Below are 21,932 nucleotides of genomic sequence, written 5' to 3' on the forward strand. Positions count from 1 at the left end.
ATCATTTTCCACTTTCCCCAAAACTACCCCCCAACTGAGTCCTAAGCACCCACTAATCTTCTTTCTGCCTCTATGGATTAGCCTATTCTAGATATTTTATATAAATGGAATCATAGGATGTGTGGTCCATTGTGACTGGTTTCTTTCACTTAGTATAATGTTTACATGGTTTGTAATGTTGTAGCATGGGTCAATATTGTATTTCTTTGTATTGCCAAATCATATTCTGTTGTGTGTATAGACCACACTTTATACATTTGTCAGTTGGTGGACATTTGGATTGTTTCCTCTTTTTGGTTATTATGAAGAATGCTGCTATGAACATTTGGATATGGGCTTTTGTGTGAGCATATGTTTTCATTATTCTTGGGGAAATACCTAGGAGTGGAATTGCTGGGTCACATGGCAATGCTACTAACCTTCTGAAGAACTGCCAGTGTGCCAAGGCAGCTGCACCATTTTCTATTCTCACCAGCAATGCATGAGGGTTCCAATCCCTCCGCATCCTTAACAACACTTGTTATAGTCTCTCATTTTTATTAAAGCCATTCTGGTAGGTGTCAAGTGGTATCTATTTGCAGCCTTGATATGCATTCCCCATTCTGTATGCATGGCTGATGATGTTGAGCATCTTTTCATGCTCACCAACCATTTGTATGCTTTCTCTGAAGAAATGTCTATCTGGATCCTTTGTCCATTGTTTTTAAAGAGACAGAGCCTAGCTCTTGCTCTGTTGCACAGGCTGGAGTGCAGCGGCACGACCATAGTTCACTGCAGCCTTCTGGGCTGAAGCAGTCTTCCTGCCTCAGCCTCCCTAGTGGCTGGGACTACAGCCACATGCCACCATGCTGGGCTAATTTTTTTGTAGAGACAGGGTCTTGCTTTGTTGCTTAAGCTGATCTCAAACTCCTCCCAATCCTCCCATCTCAGCCTCCCAAAGTGCTGGGGTTACAAACGTGAGCCATCACGCCTGACCCTTTGTCCATTTTTCAACTGGTTTGTCTTTTTATAATTTAATTATGAGAATTTATTATGTATTCCAGATACAATTCCTTTATCAAATATGTAGTTTGTGAAATCTCTCCCTCCTTTGACTTTTATTGAGATGCTCCCTGCTAAGTGTGTATTTCCTGTTTTTTTATGAATGGGAAACTCCTTAAAAAGTAATGAGTCACAATAGAGGAAATAAAGCATATTTCAGAACCATCGCTTTGCTAAATATACAAAATCCCCCCAAAAAATCCCCTAATAAGAACATTAGAACAAGAGCTTGGTTAGTAAAGCCATCATGGCCACTTGAGTTTTGTTCCAACAATAATTATTCCCATTTATATATAGATTTACAGTTTACGGGGTACCCTTATATACATAGTCTCTTGTAAGCTTCCTAATATTTCTATGAAATATTATGATTATCCCATTTATTAATTAAAAAATTGAGGCAGGGTGGGACGGGTGATGAAGACATTCAGTAGACTATCTTGTCACACTTAAGTTCAGCCTAAATACCATCTATATAAATGTCAAAATATTCAGACCAAGATTCATTCAATGAAATATAAAAGCCACCAAGCCAGTTATGGGAATTGATTTTTTTTAACAATTTATTCATTTGTATGTGATGCCTAAATGTGAGATGAAAAGTAAAACAAGTGTCTATGTCACAATAGACTGGCTACAGTTATAATTACATGACATCAGGAATCCAGAAACTTAATATATCTTTCATCATGTCTTATAACACGTATGTCTAACCCCCTGAAAAGATGCATTACTATAGGGTCTATCGCCATACAGTACATTAGTGGAAGGGTTGAGTGTATATATGTTTCACTGGCAAAGGCTACCACTAATTTACTGTGTGACCATAGATCCTATATCAATGCATGGAGATAGCCTATATCTTGAGTTTTCAGCTACCAGGGAAGCATAGGTACCCTCGGCCCTACCACTAATTTACTGTGTGGTATTAGGCAAATCACAAACCTCTTTCAGCCCCTACTTCAACATCTAGGAAATCTACTAAGATTCCCAATCCAAGTGTCTCCAGTTTATAGGATTCTCCTGCATTAAGTGATCTGGATACGGGCTGAAATAAAGTATGAGACATCAAAGATATGAGCACCTGGCACCTAAATAAGAGAGAAGTAGCAATAATGAGATGGCGATACAGTTCTTGTGGGCTAGTCACTAAGTGAGACTACACTTGGAACTAGGCAGTTTGTTTTTATTAAGATTATCACTAATAACAATTATCACTAATAATCGCTAATATTATTAGCAATAATATTAATAGGGGCGGGAGGATCGCCTGAACTCAGATGCTCAAAACCAGCCTGGGCAAGCACAGAATTCAGAATGAGCTTAGTGGTCAGTCCCTGCCCCCGCCCCCTATACCATACACAGAGTAATAATGAACTATTTCTCATTTGTGCCCAGTTTTTTTAATGGGGATTAACCTTCTCACAGTATCAGTCCATGGTGGTTCCAGCATAGTCTGTACCCAAAACCATGATTACAGCCACTTGAGGGAAGCTCAGAACCAATCAAGGCTATACCTAGGACAACCTACTAAACCAGAATCTTCCGTCAGGTCAAAGGCTAAGCATTTTCCAGGCTCCCAAAGCTACTCTGAATCAATGGAACCTAAAGTGATTTGTGGCAGCAAGTCAGGGTAGCCTCTAATTCCTATACAGAGAAAGATATTTTCTGAAGCAAAATTCAGGTCACATTTTCTGACAATAGAGAATATTGTATACATACACAGATCACCCTGGAAAATCCAGGACCTATAATTGCCATATTTCTGTAACTGTCAGGCAATGCTCTTATCACCCCTTAAGGACAGACTAGTGACCTGCTAAGAGAAGATCACATCTCCAGAATTTAAGTTTTGAGCCTGTCCATATAAACTGGCCATTGGGCCAACTGTGGGAAGGATAACTGCTTTCTAAGTCAATTTTAGTCCATCTATCAGTACTTATTAATGTCAAATGAAGCAATAGGATAGATCTCTATAAAATGCTGTGTGATTGTTTGTGTCACTCATCATGTATGCAGCACTACTTTATCTGTGTGTCTACCTGAATATTACACAGATGAAAATAAAAGTATATCTGAAAGTATTTCTAATTTTCTAGAGAAATTTCCAAATATAAACCCAAAATTATATTAACCAAAGAGTGTTACATTTACATTTATTAATCAGGCCAGGCATGGTGGTTCATGCCTGTAATCCCAGCACTTTGAAGGCCAAAGTGGAAGGACTGCTTGAGCTCAGAAGTTTGAGACTAGCCTGGGCAATATAACAAGATCTCGTTTCCACTAAAAAAAAAAAAAAAAAAAAAAAGGTAGCCAAGTGTGGTGACATGTGCCTATTTTCCCAGCTACTCAGGAGGCTGAGGTGGGAGGATCATTTGAGCTCAGGAGTTCAAGGCTGCAAGGAACCATGACTGCACCACTAAAGTCCAGTTTGGGCAACACAGGGAGACACCGTATCAAAAAATTAAAAAATAATAAAAATAATAAAAATTTAAAAATAATTAAAAAACGATAAAAATAAGAATTTTTGTAAAAGAAAATTCTTCAGCCTTGGGGTAAGAAAAGCATATCTCCACTGTTTCGCCAAAATGGACTCTTGGACATGGACACTTCTCCCACGTGCTACGTATTTAACTTAAAGTTTCTAATGCCCTTCTAACCAGTGGTGAGGTCAGAACCACCTTTGCAGGGGGAAGGGGGTGAATGAGATATTTGCCCTCCTTGGTTGTAGCTGCCAACCGGTTGTTCACATTCAATCCTGAACTTTGACAAATCTCTTGACTTAACTGGGAAATCTTCAAATGTAAAATGTGTTGATTACACAAGTTGGAGGGCCTAGAGAATGAAGCCTTTTGAAAGTGTTTTGGGGCTACTTCAGCAATCCCACTGAAACTTGTTCTCTGTCAAGAACCACTTTTAAAAAGAAGTATAATTTTTTTAAAAAAGGCAGCACACCCACCTTTACACAAGCTTTCTATTTAAAATGGCATTGAGGCAAAGAAGGAACAGACATTTCTGCCCTACGCGACAGTCTCTAATGAGTTGAGATTAAGTGGCTGGGATCTCCAAGAATTCTTCAGGCTGGCCTTTCATTTCCTGGTAGAGATAGGAAAACTCACTGAAAACCTAGCAAAGGAAAAAATGACGGAGCCCGTAAGTCAAGCGCCCATCCTCCATAATTACCTAGAAAATTCCTACGGAAGCTTCCAACTTTCTATAGTTTTTTAGTTCTGCCCTTGGTGGTTAATTAACGTGGTGCATAAGACGAGCATAGGATAAGTGACTTGGCCTCTGACTGTGGGAGGAGTAACTACAGTGAAGAAGTAGGAAGAGAAAAAATCTCTAGGCACTCACTCTTGTAGACACTGTCCATATCTAGCCCTTCCTGTGCACACTGTCCTGTGCTAATATTGAGGAGAGAGGAAGCATTGTTTAGAAGGAAGTAGCTCCTCAAGGAAGGAAGTGGCCAGTACAGGAAAAACAAAGCAGAACCTTCCCAGAATAGAATTCACCTTTCACCTTTCACCTTTGACCACCCCTTAGGGCTCCCTACCCCACATCCAAGTCCTGTCAGACAGTGATACGCACGTTAAGACCTGTGCCTTTGTCTAAACCTGCCTTTGTCCATTGTTGAATCATGTATATTTTTCCAAAATTAATGTCACCAGCATTTGTAGCCCTCAGATACTGCCTGGATTCTCAAGCCCTTAATAAACAGGTGAGACTGTGCTGTTTGGTCTCATGATGATCATGGACAAGTTCTTCATGGACAAGTTCTTCTGACCAACAGGACTGAAATCTGCTCCTCAACAACAGGATCTTCCAGAAAATGACTCCCTTTAGCTTACACATCTCAAACAACCAATGTCATTGCCATTTTTATCAAAGCTTTGTGGTTGCTATATAGAGCAAACAATTTTAATTTTTATTTCCCTAAAGAATTTAAGTAGCCTCGTGTGGGTAAATGAATAGTTATTCTTCTGTTTACCTGGATCTAAGTAATTGCTTCACAAAAAATGATCCCCAATGATTTTGTCAAAAAAAAAAAGTTGTTTTTGCGTGTAGACATCATACTCCCTCAGAATCTGTAATCATTCCAAAAATTGCATAATCTGATCTTGACAATTTAAGGTAAAATAGTTGCAAAATGAAATAGCTTCTTACACATACTCTAAGTATATTTGCCTTTTTATTAGAGTTGGTTTCAGACATTCTTCACATTTTTAGGAAATCTTTTGATTTGTTTCTGTTTTAGTGTGTAACGTAAAACTCTCCACCTTTTACTGAAACATATTATCCACTGAAAAATTAAAAACAGTATAAAGGTAGGAATAGTTGAAGCCAGTTTTAAAGACTTTAAAGCTGAAATAAATTTTTCAAATTATAATGCTCTGCTTTCATATATATGTATTCCTAACAGACCAATAAAATGGAGTGCTTGTTGTTTATTGGAAATTGACATTCCAATGGTGTTAGCCAACCAAGTAATTCTTTTTTAAAGTTTCCTGCACAAAAATGTGTACAAAGGAATGTTTTTATACCAATTAATGTTTATAGTTTGTTTTGGAACATTAAGTTAAACTAAGGTTAGTTTTATGTGTTCTCTTTTTACCATACTTAATGAACATCATTGGTGGTAAATTTTTCTTCTAGGGTTTTTAATCTTTGTTCCATTTCAGAATAACAGCATGGGAAAGATAAAAAATAAACACAAAAAGAAAGGCTTCACAGAGGCAAACGGATTATTGTGTTATTTAAAATGAGCATTTAATATTCTTTAAAGAAAAGAAGAGCTAGATTATGTGCGGAGAGGCTGCACAAGATACTAGCCACCAACTGAAAAATGTTGCGGGGAGAGGGGTTGTTCTAGTCTGATGGGCCACAGGAAAAATTTTTATTGAGTTCCAACTACGTGTGCTGCTCTCTATGACAGGATTTTTATATGTAGCATTTCACATTATCATTTAACAAACATACAGTGTCACTCTCTTCATTTGGCAAAGAAAAAATTGAGGCCCAAATATTTAAGAAGATTGCAGGAAGTCACACAACTGATAGAACTAGAATTTCAAAAAAAAGGTCTGGCCCAGCATGGTGGTTCACACCTTTAATCCTAACACTTTGGGAGGTCGAGGTGGGAGGATCCCTTGAGCCCAGGAGTTCAAGACTAGCCTGGGAAATATACCGAGACCCCATCTCTACAAAAAGTCAAAAGAAAAAAAAATTACTAGCTGGGGATGGTGGTGTGTGCCTATAGTCCCAGTGACTGGGGAGGCTGAGGTGGGAGGATTGCTTAAGTCTGGGAGGTTGTGACTACAGTGAGCTATGACTACACTGCTGCACTCCAGCCTGGGTGACAGAGCAAGACCCTGTCCCCCCCGCCCCCGCCCTCCACACACACACCCCCCTCAAAAAATTAGGTGTGTTTGAGTCCAAATCCTGAGCTCCTCTTGTTATAACCAAGAAAGACTCAGTACCTAGACAAGAGGATAGAGTATCACATGAAAATAAGCAACAGAAGCTATAGCAAAACTATGATGAGAAGCAAGAGTGCTGGAATCACCAGGTCATGCTTAGATTTGGGAGACAGTTTTGAAATTTTAGCAAATAGAATGTGAGAACTTCTGATGGAGGAACAATCAGACAGCAAGGTTTCCAAGGGGAAAATCAAAAGAAAACATAATACATTCCTTAGCTTTTTTTTTTTTTTTGAGACGGAGTCTCGCTCTGTTGCCCAGGCTGGAGTGCAGTGGCGCCATCTCGGCTCACTGCAAGCTCCGCCTCCCGGGTTCACGCCATTCTCCTGCCTCAGCCTCCCAAGTAGCTGGGACTACAGGCGCCCGCCACCTCGCCCGGCTAGTTTTTTGTATTTTTTTTAGTAGAGACGGGTTTTCACCATGTTAGCCAGGATGGTCTCGATCTCCTGACCTCGTGATCCGCCTGTCTCGGCCTCCCAAAGTGCTGGCATTACAGGCTTGAGCCACCGCGCCCGGCCGTTCCTTAGCTTTTAAAGGATGTGTCTCACCTACATAAAACCAAACATCAGTGTAATCAATGAAATACTGACATGGAATGTAATGTCTCAAATGCTTTTAGCAGAATAGCTCAAAATTCAGTGCAGGATAATCTATACACACCACTGTTATAAGCTTAATTTTTCTACCATAATCTGAAGGAATTTAAAATGTGGGTTTCTCTGTCTCTTCTCATTTACAATAGCAAAAAGTGAGTGATTAAATGATTTTATACAAATAATGCTTTTGGAACGGCCCTAAATTTCTTGATGTAAAATACCTCTCTGTAATATATTGTTACACAGAGACATGAACACCAAAGTTTGCCAAATACACATGAATTGATGAAAATAATACAGAGGTCTTCTTAGAAGTCAGAATTTCAACCTTCGTTCTTAGAACAGCTAAGTTTAACTTCTTACTTGACAATGGTTTATTATATATTATATACTATATATTATAAATATATATGTAAATATATATTATACATAATTAAATAAATATATATTTATATATAAAGATATATTATACATAATATATTATATATAATTATTTATATTACATATATAATTATATATAATATATTACATATTATATATAATTATTTATATATAATAATATATTATATATTATATATAATGGTTTATTATATATTTTTTATATATATATAAAATCTTTGGGGCCAGGCATGGTGGCTCATACCTGTAATCCCAGCACTTTGGGAGGTCAAGGAGGGCAGATCACTGGAGTTCAGGGGTTCGAGATCAGTCTGGTCAACCTGGTGAAACCTCATCTCTACTAAAAATACAAAAGTTAGCTGGGCATGCCTGTAGTCCCAGCTACTCAGGAGGCTGAGGCAGGAGAACAGCTCGAACCCAGGAGGTGGAGGGTGCAGTGAGCTGAGATCGTGCCACTGCACTCCAGCCTGGGTGACAGCAAGACTCCATCTCAAAAAAAGAAAAGAAAAGAGAAAAAAAGAAAACCTTTGGGAGCAATTTTTCCCATTGAGTAAAATAGTTCCTGAGCAGGGATCCTGGTTGTCAGCCAGCTTTTGAGGCCTCTTCCCAATCTAGATGTCTCTATTTGGGTGTGCTGCCTGCTCAATCATCCAGGTCAGTGGTGTCTAACGTACCCCATGGAAAGAATGAGGTGGTGACACCCAGCATTTGTTTAGCTTCTAGGGAGAACTTGTGAAAGCTAAAGACCTTAGTTTAAGGCTGAGAAAACCCAATGAGTTGAAAAGGGCTAAAAACTGAAGACTCAAAAGATATTCCCTTTATTTTATTGTGCACTGGAGTAACCTCTAGTACCCCTTTGGCAGAAGTCTGCACCATTAAATTTAAAATGTGATCACCTAACACCCTCGTACGTGGGGCTGCATTTCGTCACTCAGCCCACAGCCTGTCTTGCTAACATTCTCGACTGGCTGTGAGGCTGTCACTGAGGTTGCCTGGCAGGGCCCACAGTCACCCTTTCCGAGGCTATTGATCTCCGTGTGAACAGCTGACAATTCTAATTTCAAACTCTGTGTATTTCAAGTTGCACTTTGATGCTGTAATAAATCCAAGATAAATTACACATATTTAGTTCCTAAAGTAATGATGTATGGATTTACTTTGGATATAGAAAAAATAAATATGCTGTGCGTGTCCCCACTTCTTTCCTCCACAGTGACGTGGTATTTGTAAAACAAATGCCATAAAAATTGATCTGTGAGTGAGCCAAGGAGTATCTGCTGCTTTTCTTAAAGGCATAGGAAAATAGTATTTAATAATAATATCAAGAATATAATGTTTTATTTGATGTGTTTACTTATTGATAGTTCTATTTAATAGTTAAGGAACATTTGGTCTCTGCTGAATATATGTTTTGTCCTTTAAATTAACTCTTGCTTCGATCAAATTTGTAGACTATAAAGAGACATTCCTCAATAATTCCACCCAATCCTCCCTTGTGACACAAGCCAGGCTGCTCAGGTGTCTGTCTTTACCTGGGGCACCCTTATCCTTTGCTGCAAATTCAAATTCTGATTCAAATTCAAATTTCCTTTGTTCTCAGAAGCCCACCTTCTTCAAAAAAGCCTTCACTATATCCCTTGCCTTCCCAGAGACCAAAATGACTCAGTGTTATTTGTTGTGGTAAAATATACGTAGCATAAAATTCACCATTTTAATCACTTTAAAATGTACAATTCAAGGGCATTTTGTATATTTACAATGTTGTGCAACCATCACCATTATCTACTTCCAGAACATTTTAATCGCCCCAAAAGGAAACCCTTGTACCCATTAAGCAGTCACCCGCACCAACCCCTCCTCTTCCCAGGCCCTAGAAACTCCTAATCTGCTTTCTGTGTCCATGGTGTCCATGGATTTATCTATACTGGAGAGTTCCTATAGTGGAATTAGACAATATGTAGCCTTCTGTGTCTCATTGTTTTTACTTGCTGTAATGGTCTCCATTCATCCATGTGTGTAGCATGTATCAGTACTTCATTCCTTTTTACAGCTGAATAATAATCCATTGGGTGGACATACCGTATTTAATTTATCCACCCATTAATAACTATTTGGAATGCTTCCACTTTTGGCTGCTATAAATAGTGCTGCAATGAACATTCTTATACAAGTTTTTGTTTGAAGACCCATATTGTATTTTTTCAATAAAATTCTTGGAGATACAGATATATAGATATCTCCAAAAATATCTCCAAGGAATTAGTGACGGCTTTTTTGAAGAAGGTGGGCTTCTGAGCACAAAGGAAATTTGAATTTGAGCCAGAATTTAGATATATAAATATAAATGTATATATATTTAAGATAGTTTGGCAGTTTCTTCATAAGTTAAATATATAATTATATCAATTCTACTCCTGTTTATATATTTTATAAGTATTTTATATATTATAATTATATAAGTATAATTACATTATACAAGTATAATTATATGAATTAAAGAATATTATAAGAATAATTATATAAGAATGTATATTATATTATATAAGAATGCAATATATTATAATATAGAATGTAATTATGTATGAATATAATTATATATGAATAAAATTATATATGAATATAACTATATATGAATAGAATTATATAAGAATATAATTATATATGAATATAATTATGATATATAAATATTTATATTGTAAATATATATAAAATATGTAAACAGGAATGGAATTGCTGGGTCATATGATAATTATATATTTAACTTATTAAGAAACTGCCAAACTATTTCAAAAGACTTCATCATTTTTACCATTAGCAATGTGTGACCCAGTTTCTCTACCTCCTCAATAATACTTGTGATTTTCCTTTTCTCAAATTATGATAGCTGTCCTAGTGTGTGTGAAGTCATACATCACTGTAGTTTTGATTTGCAATTCCCTAATGGCTAGTAACCCTGAGCATCTTTTCATGTATGTTAGGCATTATCATCTTTGGAAAATGTCTATTGATTTGCAAATTTTTTCTCTTATTATTTGGGTTATCTCTTTATCAATAGTTTCCTTTGATGCACGAAAGCCTTTAATTTTGATGAAGTCCAGCTTATCCTTCTTTTGTCACTCATGTTTTTGGTGTCATATCTAAGACAGCATTGCCAAATTCAGTAACATGGAGATTTTCATCTATGCTTTCTTCTAGGAGTTTTATGGTTTTAGCTGTTAAATGTAGGCCTTCAATCAATTTTTAGTTAGTTTTTGTGTATGGTATAAGGTAAGGATCCTAGTTTATTAATTTGCATGTGGCTAGTGAGTTGTCGCAGCACCATTTGTTGAAGAGACTATTCTTTCCATCATCCATTGATTTTGAAACTTTCTAGTGGATAGCATTTTAGTTAATTATTATATATTCCTTTTTGTTGTTATTTGATACATGTAGGTCTTATTTCTACAAGTAGAGAGGACTCCATTCAAGGGAGGGGACTGACTTCTGTCATGTTTCTGGTATTTTATGTAAGGGCTAAAATGGTTCCCATAGTGAGGAAAAAGGAATCAAAGAGGACCCAAGCCCTTGACCCAAGAAAATCAGAGTATTCTATTTAAAGAACAACTTTTAGTTGGTTGGAGGTTTTTTGTTGTTGTTTTTTGTTTTTTGTTTTTTTGAGATGGAGTCTAACTCCGTCACCCAGGCTGGAGTGCAGTGGCATGATATCGGCTCACTGCAAGCTCTGCCTCCCAGGTTCAAGGAATTCTGCTGCTTCAGCCTCCCAAGTAGCTGGGACTACAGGCACCCACCACCACCCCGGCAAATTTTTTTGTATTTTTAGTAGAGACGGGGTTTCACCATGTTAGCCAGGATGGTCTCGATCTCCTGATCCCGTGATCCACCCTCCTCAGCCTCCCGAAGTGCTGGGATTACAGGCGTGAGCCGCCGTGTCAGCCAGTTGATTTTAATTATAAACGAATATGACATAGTCTCTGCCCTCAAAATGTTCACAGCCTAATGGGAGAAGCCAGTGTATTCAGTAACCATTAGACATAACATGGCTATTGAGTGGCTCAGATGTAGATCATTCTAGTGAGACGTGTTATAAGAGGAAACGCACACCTTAGTACAAAAAGAATGCCACACACATCCTTCAGGAATTGTTGATATTTATAACATTGTGAAATGATAATATTTTATATATTAGATTAAGTAATAAAGTCATAAAATTGATTAGGTTCTTTTTACTCTTTTAATGTGTCTTGCATTATATTTCTATTGGATAACACTGGCATAGTCAAATAGAAAAGCAAGCGTCTCACAGCTATACAGATAGTAAGAGAAATGATGTTTATATCCATTTCTTCAAATTTTAGAACTTAGGTTTTTATTTACTATACTGTACAACTCAAAATTAACAAGGAGTATTAAGATGTGATTGGTGGTTCCAATTTCAAACTAGGAAGTGGGGCTTGGATTCACAACCTATATTCAGTTCTATATTGTGCACAGAACATCTTCAAGGACACAAGCAAAAGGCAAACATGCTGCCTACAGCGTCAAGTTTCATGGGAGGCACACTTGTCCCACATCACCCAATTAGAGAACAATTACAGGTTAAGCCAGTGGTTCAAAACCAGCAGTAATTTGGTTTGGTTTCCCATGGAACATTTGGCAATGTCTGGAGATATTTTTGGTTATCACAGTTGGGGGTACTACTAGCATCTACTGGATAGAGGCCCAGGGATGCCACTAAATATCCTATAATGCACAGGACAGACCCCTACAACAAAGAGTCAGCTGACACAAACTGTATATTGTCCTGAGGTTGAGAAACGTTGTGCTAAACCATTGCTAAAGGAAGTATTTCAGAGCAAGAGCAGATGATTGCATGCTGGAGCTCTCAGGGGAAATGACATGAAGGAAAGGACCCTTAGGCAGACCATGAAGTTTTGGCACATTCTGCTGGGTAGAGGGATGGGCTAAAATGGGCAATAAGAGTGACTGCCAGTTGGGGAGGAGTGTGGCAAGGAGTGGAACTAGAAATGGACTTGAGTCCCTTGGAGTAGAGTGTGTCATGAAAGGAAGCACTGACTAGAGAGGTGACCTGCAACTCAGAAGAACTGGACTCTAAGCCTGATTCTTCTACTTGGTAGCTGGATGGCTTTGAACAAATCACATGAGTTTCCTCAACTTCAATATAGTCCTTTGTCAAATGAAAATAATTGTAACAACTTTGACTCTTTCTAAGTTTTGAGTATCAAATGAGACCCTTGGTGTAAAACAAGTCATCACTGGCAATACAAAGTAGTATTGTTGACTTTATTGTTGTGTTTGTTGCTAAATTGAGTTGGTGCCAGAGTGTGGAAGCCTGGCAAGGAGAGGAAGCTGGGTCTGATGAGATCATCTGGAACAGGACAGCAATAAGAGGACAGTGACTCTTTGGAAGGTTCACTTTGATGCAATGTGTAGGAAAGACGGGAACTGGGAGAGAGTGGAGTTAGAAAAATCACCTAGGAAACTTTTCCAGGGAAACACCATGAGTGGGTAAGAGGAACCTGGAGGGCACTAAATGGACTCGAGCAGTCACTCCCAGTGGAGCACACTGGGGAGATGAGTTGTAGCTTTTGTAGAGGTAGACAGAAAAATCAGTAGATTACTCCACGGGCTTGCGCACTGGTCCTTTCTAATGCGAAAGATTGTGAGTGAAAAATATATGTGGTTTCTAACACTAGGTGTCTAATACTTTATAGATAATCAATACAGAATCTTAAGAAAATATGGATTATGAAGTTTCCCTGAATATGTCTCATCTTCAATAGTCCTACAATGGTGGTATGTTTTAAAATTTGCTTCCCTAGTAGGATGTACTTTCTAGCTCTTTGTTTGAAGTTTTTTTTGTTTGTTTGTTTGTTTGTTTGTTTTTCACATTTAGTATTTGCTTTTGTTTTTTGAGATAGGGTCCTCTCTGTCACCCAAGCTGGAGTGCAGTGGCGTGATCTTGGCTAACTGAAACCTCTGGCCCCTGGGCTCAAGTGATCCTCCTGCCTCAGCCTCCTGAGTAGCTGTGACTATAGGCGCTCACACCACACCCAGCTAATTTTTGTATTTTTAGTAGAGATGGGGTTTCACCATTTTGGCCAGGCTGGTCTCAAACTCCTGACCACAAGTGATCCACCCACCTCGGCCTCCCAAAGTGTTGGGATGACAGGTGTGAGCCACTGTGCCCAGCCTTCACATTTAATATTTAAATTCAGAGTCTTTCAGCCTGGTACCCAGGCAGATACTTATATTAATTTTTTTAGTTAAAAATTTTTTTTTGTAAGACATTTAGGAAGTGATCTAATAGTTTTACTCTATCATAAGGATGTAGAGAATTTAGAAAGTGGGCTCCATTAGCATGTAAGCTTCCAAAGGGCAGGGATTTGGAGCTGTTTTGTTCATGACTATAATCCTATGCTTAAAACACTGCCCAGCACATGGTAGCCTCTATAATTATTTGCTGAATGAATAAATGAATTACTAAAAGGCACATGTTGTGTGTGTACTACTCCTGGGTGGTTATGTGGTTAAATAGGCACTATGTGCATTTTGTGGTGCTGAGTTTGACAATATCTTATTTCCAGCCATGGACCAAGGCCCTTACAAAAGCCCTGTCATGAGACCCATCTATTGCCACTCATTCATTGCCACCAGCACTCAAATCAATCATATTCTCCTCTCCTTTTTACCTCCCCTGGAATCCAACAGCGGTAAAATCAGTAAAGTTGGAAGTGGATGAAGATAAGAGCACAAAGGGGTCCAATTTTTCCAACTCGGAAGTGGCAATCGGTTTGTCTACTTACACCTTTCCCCAAAAGAGGCTTTTCCATGTTCCTGAAGAAAACATTGCCTGGGCGGATGTGTGCCTGGCAGAACGCTGCTCTCCAATCTCCTTGGGCAGCCACCAAAAAAAGGGGGGGGTGAGTGGGGCGGCTCTTCAGTAAGATGTGACAATATGCCAGTTTCACCAATGATAAGAGAAGCCTGAGACACCAAGAGTCAGCACAGGCCACAGGTCATGTTTGACAGTGCAAAGCTGCAAGGTCCTTCAGACAAAGCAAGTAGGAGAGTGGGCTCCAAAGCCTGCCAACAGCGTCCCGAAAGCTAAAAGGGAAACTTCCCTAAAGAAACGGGGAAACAATGTAAAGATGCTAAATTGGTCATTTAAGTATGCCCTCCCTGGTTAGAAGAAACCTCCTTTGCATAGTTTCCACTCTCTTTAACCATTCTGTGGATTTACTACCCATTCATAATGTCTGCTCACTTTCTGAATCAACTTGCAATTTGTTCTGTACCACACTTGAAATCTTCACTTAGAAGAGAAAAAGAAGCCCAAGGATATTATACTCAGAATCTATCTTCTTATAAAGAAAACAAATAAACAGCCAGGCACAGTGGCTCACACCTGTAATCCCAACACTTTGGGAGGCTGAAGTGGACGGATCACTTGAGATCAGGAGTTCAAGAGTGGCCTGGCCAACATGGAGAAACCCCATCTCCACTAAACACACAAAAATTAGCCAGGCATGATGGGGGACGCCTATAATCCCAGCTATTCAGGAGGCTGAGGAATGAGAATCGCTTTAACTCGGAAGGCAGAGGTTGCAGTGAACTGAGATCACGCCACTGCACTCCAGCCTGGGCAACAAAGTGAGACACTGTCTCAAAAAAAAAAAAAAAAAAAAAAGGAAACAAACATAACATAAACATAACACTTATGAAAAAAGGAAACAAGCATAAATACTTATGAAATGCATCAAATTACCAAATTCTCATTAAGCATTGGTTTGAAATTTTATTGTACATTTGGGGCCATACTGTAGACATGGCTAAGATACATAAAATATGAGATTGCATTATTGAAGAGGCGTCAAACAGGGAAAAGGAATCTGCTATGCGGTTTCTTTCACTGAAATGGAAGCCTCTCAAGTTTCATATTTAATTCACACACACAAAAACAACTTATTAGTATTTTTTAAAATAGCATAACTTTTCAAATGGTGTATCTCTGGATTTAAAACCAATCATTTTCTAACATCTCAAGATTCTGCAATTTATGCATTTTCTGAAAATCTGAAGAGTCCTAATTAACTTAGGAAGACATTCTTCTTTAATCTGTATGTAGAAATATAGAAACTTCTGTTATTTCTATATATTTCAAAGATATAAAGTGTATTATAGATGGGAATAGTGCCCATAGATGTATGTAATGCACAATTGTGCATCTCTATACAGTGGGCCTGGGTATGTACATGTCTGTGTAGTCATTTTGCTTTCCAGAGCAAATGATACAGCCAAAAATAATGTCTAAAGAAAATTCTGTTCTCTCAGTGCCTGTAAATTCCTTATCTGTGTATATTCAATGTTGACATTATCATGCAGAATTTTTATTAAGTCTTTCACTTTATCTCTGAGCGAGACTAAAAAGAAGAGCAGTCCATTAATATCTGTCTTAAACTCCCACTACATTAAATATCTCTTTTTGAAATGTGAAGATTCCAAAAGAAAATTAAGCCACTTAAAAATCTGTACAATAGCAAATAGAAAGCGATACAAATAAAAAATTAAAATGGCGCGTCCTTCAGTAAAGCAAATTTGGATGAGATCAAATGAAAACGAGCGAAAGCTTGAGCTAGAAACAAACATTTAGTCAAATGGAAAACATTTCTGGACTTCTGCTTTTCAGACCTGTCTGCCTCCCAAGCTGTCATACGGTGATATTGAAAATGCTTTACATATCACAGAGATAACTGAAGGATTAAAGGCATGTTTGAAGTTCTTGGAACTATTCTAAGAAAGCCACTCGAGAAAACACAAGCACTGTCAAAAATATTGTGCAGTCCATCATTAAAAACGGGCAATCATTTGTCATCCATTTCATCTTTCCCTTCTATTTTCTCGCATTAAACTATCACATTATAGTTAACATTTTGTAAATCAATTTTATGTTGCATAATGAGTGCCCAGAGCAATACCAGAACCGTATAAACCAGGACAAGCAGAAAAGATGGTCTTAAGAAATGAACGAATAAGAATTCACTCATGTCAAGCAATATGCTGAGCACTAGAGACATAGCAATAAATGCAGATGCAACCCCTGCCCTCATGAAACCTACAGTTCAACAGAGCAGAGAGTCATTCCTGATTGCTCCAAAAACAAACAAAAAAAGCAGTGTGCTATTGAAATGTGTATGCACACAGGGACCTAACATAGTCCAGGGGAAGAACAGGAATATAGATAGGGCAGAAGGAATTGTGGAAGCTGGGAAGGCCATCATGGCTGGTTGGTCATCCTGATATTTTTTAAAAGCCATTTATGTTGTTAAGAGGAATAGAAGCCTCTGTAACATAAACTTAATAACATAACATAAATTTCTTAACATAGAAATTCTCTATGGAGGGTTTACATATTTATAACATAACTTGTTGAAACTGGGGTCAATGCTCATTGTTTTGTCTATTAGGGACAGCACCAGCTGCTTTCATGCATGCCTTTTCTATGGGGTATTAATGTCCTGGTTATTCATTGTTGACCAGCTTTAGTTTGCCAACATTTGACATAGGAGTTGTGTTAAAATTTCATTCTAGCATGCTGACATATACAATACACAGTTATTTTACCTGCCAGGATCTCATGTATGTTTCCCAAAAAAGCCACCACTCTTCCTCAGTTTGGGGGTTTGTTTTCTTTTCAATTCCAGCCTAGTTTTTATTTCTACTTTATAGTTATCATGCTGTAACAAATAGTTTCAATTATAAGGAACTAGGAAAAAGAAATTGACATTTTCACCTACCAAATCCTGGTAAGGTATTATTGTGTTTTACATCTAATAGACAGAGGAAACATGACTAGTATTTGTTGATGACTGATACAGTGGCTTGCAAGGAGTTTTAGAAAGAGACCAATATTTACCTCAAAAGTTCCCTATAGAAAATATTGCTCTCCTTCTCTTTCTTCCCCACACCCAGCTGATGCAAGCGAACGCCAAAGCTGGGGCTCAGCTTTGGAGGGTTCTTGGCTTCACTCAGGAAAGAATGCAGGTGTGAGCTGACAGTGAAAGAAAGCAAGTTCTTTAGAGAAACAGTGTACAGCAAAACAGTGCTGCATAGACAGAGCAGGGCTACCCCTAGGCAGAGCAGCCAGAGTAGCCCTTGTGCATCGATGGCTAGCTATATTTACGCTCACTCCTAACTCTATGCTAAGTAAGAAGTGTATTATTCACAAACTTTCTGGGAAATGGGGCAAGGAGTCCCCAGAACCACATAAGGTAACTTCCAGGTCATCGCCATGGTATTTATAAACTGACATGGCACTGGTGGGTGTGTCTTAAGCAAATACATTATAATTCCTAGTCCTAGCTGGTTTGAGGCGGTTTCTTTGCTACATCCTGTTTAGATCAGGAGGGTCTTAAAAACAAGTCCTGCTCATCTCTTACCTCACCCCCATTATTTATTTGTTTAGTAGTTATAAGTCTAGAAGAATGAGAAAACTAAAATTCTATTCATTGTAAATTTTCATTCTATTCCTACAGATGAAATGACTTAGAACAATAGATTATTTAAGGCAGAAGAACTTCAGACCAGAGAAAGAGACTTAAAAGCAGCAAGAACAGTAAATGCTTTATTTGGTTTTCATTTTGAAGATAATAAGGGCATAAACCAATTTCCTCAAAAGATGTCAGAGTATGTGTTTAACTATCAAGTCACTAAAAGTGGAAACCTAAAGTGGTTCTATTGAACCACCAGGAACCAAATAACTGATAAGGACCAACAGCCTTACAATAGCAAAATATCAATTTTCTTCTTTCCAAAAGTCAGAGAAAGTATTTCTAAAATTGATTTAATGTAGTAAATGAATTCTTTTAAAAAAAAAAAGGGTTTTGAAATATAGATCTCTATAAAAGAGCAAATCTTATTGCTTCTGTTTACTTTATGATGCAATTTTATACCTATTAGCAGGGTTAGCATACTTCGATTTACTTCTTCTAAACTTTTGTCTCCAATAAAAGTTTGTTGACATTGACATTGACAGTGACAATGCCTCCAATAAATTTTTGTTGACAATGACATTGTTGATGTCATCCAGTGCTGTAATCTTTGCTCTTCCCCCTTTAATAAACATTCTGGTCTTCCTAAAACAGTATTTAAAGATACCCAGAATTGAGGGCGGAAGTGGGAACCATATTTGCTAAGCACAAAAGAACAGGATAGAACTCTTGGAATATGCTGTGTTTTGTTAGCTATTTAAAAGAAATAAAAGTAAGAAATTAGCAAGAAATCAGTATTGACAGATGGGCAACAAGTTTGCAATTTTTTCTATCCTTGCTGAGGTAGCATTTAACTATAGAAATTTGAGAGGAAGAAAAAAACATTTCCTCTCTACTCCCTAACCAACACCAAACACCAAAATTCAGCACCCATAATCTTAGTATTTCAAAGGCCATAACTGATTTTAGCTTATTGCCTAGACTGGCCATTCTCATATTTAACATTTACAGGGTGTATTAGGCTGTCCTTGCATTGCTATAAAGAAACACCTGGAACTGGATAATTTGCAAGAAAAAAGGTTTAATTGGCTTCTGGTCTGCAGGCTGCAGAGAAAGCACAACACCAGTATCTGCTTCTGAGAAGGCCTCAGAAAGCTTACAATCGTGGCAGAAGATAAAGGGGGAGCAGGCATCTCACATGGTGGAAGCAGCAGCAAGAGAAAGAGGAGGGAGGTGCCATGCACCTTTAAACGGCCAGATCTCATAAGAACTCATTGACTATTGCAAGGACAGTACCAAGAGGATGGTGCTAAACCCTTCATGAGGAATCCACCCCCAAGACCCGAACACCCCACCAGGTCCCACCTCCAACATTGAGGATTACATTTCAACGTGAGATTTGGGCAGGGACAACACCCAAACTATATCACAGGGTTTTGCTATTTTTTCTATTTATGAGCAATACCATATTGTATAATCTCAAGTAAGCTTTAATTTTGTCACAGAGACTGATGAGAAGTCATCCACTAGTGAGTGAACATAGCTCCATTTCCTATGTCTGTATCTCATCATGACATTATTGTTCTCTACTTGCACTAACTCTCCAAAGGAATTATGTTTTTGTAGTGAAAATTATATGCAATACTGAAAATTAAGATTGCATGGACTCTCAAAAATCTTGAGATGACTCTTTATAGATATCTATCTATAGATTTATAAGGATACATAGGTTGATAGTCACAGATGAACATCATACGTCTATATATATCAAATAGCTACAGGAATTATTAGCAGTTCCTGTAGCCTTGGTGAAAAAGCAGTTCCCCCACTCCAAAGATCTTTTTTTCAAGAAAGTATTTGTTTTTCTGGAATCCATAGGCTTTAGAATAAATTGAGTTACAAAAATCAAAGTCATCAACTTACTCTTAACATTCGTTTTATTTTCCTCTTCTTTAACATTCGTCATATTCTATAACAGCAACTAAAATAGTCATGTGTGGAATACAATTAATGCACACATTATAAATGATATTTTCACAACTTAAGCTGTGAATAATAGATGTTAGGCCATTCATTTTTCCCTTTTGATGGAAACATTTTCTGATTCTTCTCACATCATCAGCTTTCCAAGTTTTAAGGAATTGCTTGTAAAACTATCTTACTTCTTAGCATTTATTAGGGGAGAGTGTGTGTATGTGTGTGTGTGTGTGTGTGTGTGTGTGTGTGTGTGTGTGTGGTGTGTGTGTATGTGTTTATGGTCCTACATTGAAATGTCTATTATCTTTTTAATTCTATAACTTAATCCTTAAGTCACTGCTCCAAAGTCATGACTCATAGTTGATCTGAAATTCTGGGCATTGCAGAAAGGAAGCAGAAGTTCGATAAAATATCACATAAGAAGAACTTTTAATCTAAAAACTCTGCACCAAAGAAAGGAAGACTAATTGTAGCAGCCTTTAAAACTGATGTTGTGAATTTGCTACATTTTCATAAGATTTAATAGTTTCTACTAGTAGATGAAGTGACTGATAAATAATAAAAATTGTTTCTCTTCATAATGTTCTTGGAAAGACTGGCCAAAATAGAGGCAAGGAGTCTGATAACAAAAATATTGAGCTGTGTTTCTAAATTTAGTCCTTCTCTGCCAAGAAACTGATAGGTAATAAGATATGAATAAGCTTCATGCAATTTATTTCCATGTCCATATTTTATTAAATTTCTTGAATTCTGTATGCCTCTGTGTGTGTGTGTGTGTATGTGTGTATACATATGCAGGTATATATATACATATACACGTATATATATGCACACACATATATATATAACCTCATGAAATCCTGACATTTTAATCAGTTTAGCACTTTAAAACAATAACAACAACAAAAACAAAAGCCAGCCTTAAAGATATATACATGTGACGTTGCTCACTGAGAAGTTCTTTTCTTGTCAGTCCATGGTTTATAATTCACAGAGGTAAACATAAGATGGATTTTAAATTAAAATACTATGGTGAATTAAAACAAATACTAGACATTGTGCACTTTCAACCAAATAGAATCTCAACTGGTAATTCAGCCTTTCAAATGTCATAACTTACAGTGGTCTCTAAACTGTTTTAAAATGGGTATACATAAGTAAAATACTGTCAAGTACACACTATGTGTATTACATATGTATGTGTATACATATGTAGATACATAATTGCTAAAGCATGGTTTCTCAACCCCGGCATTATTGACATTTTGGGCAAGATAATTCTTTGTCATGGAGAACTGTACATTATGGGATGCTAGCAGCATCCCTGGGTTCTACCAAGTGTATGTTGGCAGTACCTCCCCCAGGTGTGACAGCCAAAACCTCTCCAGACACTGCCAAATGTCCCCTAGGGAGAAAGATCACTCCAATTGAGAACCACTACTCTAAATAATGTTCATCTAACACTGCAGTAATATATGGTGTAAAGCAAACATGAAAAAATGTCTATTTTTAAGGTTGAGTTTATTTTATTTTTTAATAGTGCCAAAAGAAACGTTTTCTCTATAAATGTTATAGTGAATAACTTTTAGGATAAAAAATATGACAGAATATGCTTGAAGTTGCTTTTAAATCTTAGCCTAAAGGAGGAGACACACCAATTCAAACTGCAGTTTACTTCAATGTTTGATTTTAAAGGCTATGAAGATAGAAAAAGACATGTAACTCCAAATGGACAAAATGCAACTTTTTTACTAAGTCAATATCTAGCTTAACAGTAACCCAAAGTAGTCTACTGAAATTTTACTAGTAAATATATATGCTTTGATGTCTTGAAAACAAACAGGATTGCATTTTTATATTTTGAATACGTACATTTGAAATTACTGCAAGTGCAATTATTAATTTGTCAAAAATTTTAACAGATTGGAAAACTG

General features: G+C 37.5%; 1 protein-coding gene across 1 annotated transcript in view; it reads left to right on the forward strand.

The window, feature by feature from the left end:
* LOC126961634 (rho GTPase-activating protein 7-like) overlaps positions 1–21,932 on the forward strand; it is a 165,524-nt gene that overhangs the window by 47,988 nt on the left and 95,604 nt on the right. The gene's annotated exons all lie outside the window — the stretch shown is intronic.

This window comes from Macaca thibetana, chromosome 8 (assembly GCF_024542745.1).
Source record: "Macaca thibetana thibetana isolate TM-01 chromosome 8, ASM2454274v1, whole genome shotgun sequence".
NCBI classification, from domain to species: domain Eukaryota; kingdom Metazoa; phylum Chordata; class Mammalia; order Primates; family Cercopithecidae; genus Macaca; species Macaca thibetana.